The sequence below is a fragment of the Electrophorus electricus genome, chromosome 2 (genome assembly GCF_041902795.1).
Source record: "Electrophorus electricus isolate QZ-2024a chromosome 2, ASM4190279v1, whole genome shotgun sequence".
Lineage (NCBI taxonomy): Eukaryota > Metazoa > Chordata > Actinopteri > Gymnotiformes > Gymnotidae > Electrophorus > Electrophorus electricus.
The window spans coordinates 4,481,545-4,485,119 of record NC_137498.1 but is presented as its reverse complement, the minus strand read 5'-3'; the positions used below and the strand labels follow the sequence as shown (position 1 = coordinate 4,485,119).

The 3,575-nt window shown below is 40.1% G+C and overlaps 1 non-coding gene across 1 annotated transcript; it reads right to left on the bottom strand.

The window, feature by feature from the left end:
* Positions 1-3,241: 3,241 nt before the first annotated feature.
* Positions 3,242-3,314, bottom strand: trnav-aac (transfer RNA valine (anticodon AAC)). Its single transcript has one exon. It is a non-coding gene; the product is annotated as a tRNA-Val (tRNA).
* Positions 3,315-3,575: the final 261 nt, after the last annotated feature.

Here is a 3,575-nt window from a genome sequence, read left to right as displayed (position 1 = left end):
TATCTGATTCAAACTGTCAGAAAAAAATGCTGTTTAGCTGAAAGGGAACCCTCTAGTCTGACCTACACATCAGTCCAAACTGGTGGTCCTGGAAAATTGTAGGTTCTGTTCTTGCTTTCTAAACCTATGTAGCAGGGCCGTGTGAGTTCTTCACTGCTTAAGGCCATAAAAACCGAAGATCTCTTTCATTGCAGTCCCAATAGTTGTCCTCAGAACCTCACTCCTCTCAATTCTACCTTGAAGTCATGAACAGTATTTCCTTCTTTTAGCATTTTGAGTGCAGTTAAAAAGCAGCTCAGCTGCAGTTCCATGATGCTGAGTTTAAGTTGATTTCCCTGTGCAGTTCTTTAGCCTCGCCTGCCCATGCTTCCCTTTGTTCCAACCATTTTATACAGTAAACACCAAAAATGGATGAAAGAGAAATGCTTCTGCACAGTATGGAAGCTGGGACATGTGACCTGGAAAGCAAATGCAATGACCACTACTCTAGACAAATCAAGAGAGTTCAAGATCTATATCAATCAATAATGATCCCCCAAAAAGGTCTTTTAGTCAACAGGATTTATGACAAAATGATGTTGCGATTAGACAAGGAGCTTGGTGCCTCAGTCTGAGGACCTAAAGGGCAAACCGCACAAAGAGTCTCCCACTTGATACACTGCTTACAAAAAGCAAGTGCCCAACTACTGTGCTATCAAGAGGGATGTTTCTGCCAGGTATGGAACAGAGGACCTTTCTCGTGTCAGGCGAACATGCTGAGCACTACACTACAGAAACCACTTTAAAATGCTTCTTTGCCTCTCCAGTTTTTGCTCATTTTTGGGGCTTGAAAATCATAGCTTTAAATCTGGCTAAGCAGTATGACTTCTCAAGCATTAGGATGAAAATTCAGACAACCCCACCAAAGTTCTCTTGTTTCCTAAACTTCGAGAAACAGACTGTTGCTAACTAGGCATAATATGAAGAGTTTTACTTTATCTCTGTAGTTCTCTCATTGGCATTTAGAGCATAACCTATTGCACAAATTGTGTAGGCTTGATATTGCCTTGCAAGGATTTGTTCTTTGCCATAGACTTGACGAAAGTAACTTTTAAATTTCAGCTAATTAGCATAACCTCTGTTAGGAAACAAAATGAGAACACACTCACTAAAGTTTATGCTTTAAAGACTTGAATTAGCATAGCCATTATGGTATGAGTTTTAATTAATCAGCTTGGCCATTAATTAAGGAGCCTGACTTTTCTCTGTGAAGGACGGCTCTCCATTCAATTGAAAGGACAGCAGTTACACATCTACCAAGAGTTGTGTTTCTGCCTGGTATCGAGCCAGGGACCTTTCGCGTGTGAGGCGCACGTGAGAACCACTGCACTACAGAAACCCTACAGCACTGGCCGTTCAGGATCAGCCCAGCATTTCCTCCTTTTTGGTGCCTGCAAGGCATAGTTTAAAAACTGGCTTGAATTGTCTTCTCCCCGTTAGGACGCAAAATTCAATCCCACCAAGCAATGTTTTCTTGTTTCATTGCCTTTGAGAGACAGAATGTTACTCCCTAGGAATAATATGAAGAGCTTTACCGGATCACTGTAGGCTTATTCATCGGCATGGAAAGCAGTCCCTAGTGCACAAATTCTGCATCATTAACATTGCTTTGTATAGATTTTAATTGTCAGGAGACTATAAGGATGTTACTTTTAAGAATTAGCTAAGTAGCATAACTTATCTCTGTTAGGAGATCAAATACAGATGCACTCGTGGAGTTTCTGTTTTGTTTAATTTTGTTTGAAATACATGGATTAGCACACCCATCATGCTACAATGAGTTTTACATCATGCCTGTGACAATTGAAATCAGCCTTAAGCACAGCTCCTAAAGCACAGTCCTTGCATCACCGGAGCACAAGTGTGCTGCATATATTGACTTTCTCAGTTTGCAAATAGAGACCCAACAGAGAAACTACTCTTTATGTCCATACTAAGATGATAGTAATCTTCTGATCTTGAAATTTTAATTTTGCACAATGTGGAACCAAGTTGCAGAAGAAGACGTTGGGGATTTCAAATGAGTTATAGTGCCAGAGTTTGGAGTACAGGAATTGGAGAACTCAATCGGAGTAACGAGGGAGTTCAAAAAATCTTTTCACTCTGCTGCAAGAAGGCCATTCGATTCCCTGATGTCTACTTCAAATACAAGAGACAGAAACCAAAGAACCAACTACTGTTTCTGCTCAGCTTCAATTCAAGGACCTTTTACATATAATGCAAACGTGATGACCACTTCACTACAGAAATCATGCAAAGACTCCTTGATGCAGTATGGTATCACTGCACTTTCAGAACAATCTTTTCACCAACTCATACCCAAAACTGATGAGTGCAAGTTATTGAGTAAAAGAATGAATATAATTTATGCCAAAACCTTTCATATTAGCAAGTTCACAAATAGCTGCCATTTTACGCAAATTTAGTTGGTATGTTGGATGGCCTAAAATGCAAATAATGAGCAGATGTACCTAAAATTCAAATGGTTCACAATTCTAATTTTTCAGAAATATCTGATTCAAACTTGCAGAAAAAATATTGTTTAGCTGACAGGGAACCCTCTAGTCTGAGCGACACTTCAGTCCAAACTGGTGGTCCTGGAAAGTGGTAGGTTCTGTTCTGGCTTTCTAAACTTATGCAGCAGGGCCATGTGAGATCTTCACTGCTTAAGGCCATAAAACCCAAAGATCTCTTTCTTTGCTGTCCCAATAGTTGTCCTCAGAACCTCACTCCTCTCAATTGTACTTTGAAGTCATGAACAGTATTGCCTTCTTTTAACGTTTTGAATACAGTTAAAAAGCAGCTCAGCTGCAGTTCCATGATGGTGAGTTTAAGTTGATTTCCCTGTGCAGTTCTTTAGCCTCGCCTGCCCATGCTTCCCTTTGTTCCAACTATTTCAAACAGCAAAAATGGATGAGAAATGCTTCTGCACAGTATATAAGCTGGGACCTGTGAACTGGAAAGCAAATGCATTGACCACTACTCTAGAAAAATCAAGAGAGTTCAACATCTATATCAAACAATAATTATCCCCCCAAAAGGTCTGGTAGTTAACAGGATTTATGACAAAATGATGCTGCGATTAGACAAGGAGCTTGGTGTCTCAGTCTCAGGACCTAAAGAGCAAACTGCAAAAAGAGACACCCACTTCATACACTGTTTACAAAAAACAATTGCCCCACTAGTGTGCTATCAAGAGGGATGTTTCTGCCCAGTTTCGAACTGAGGACCTTTCACGTGTTAGGCGAATGTGATGACCACTACACTACAGAAACCACTGCTAAAAGATTCTTTGGGCTCACTCTCCAGCTTTTGCTCATTTTTGGCACTTGAAAATCATAGCTTTAAATCTGGCTAAGGAGTCTGACTTCTCAATCATTAGGATGAAAATTCTCACAACTCCACCAAAGTTCTCTTGTTTCTTACCATTTGAGGAACAGACTGTTGCTAACTAGGCATAATATGAAGAGTTTTACTTTATCTCTGTAGTTCTCTCATTGGCATATAGAGCATAACCTATTGCGCAAATTCTGTAT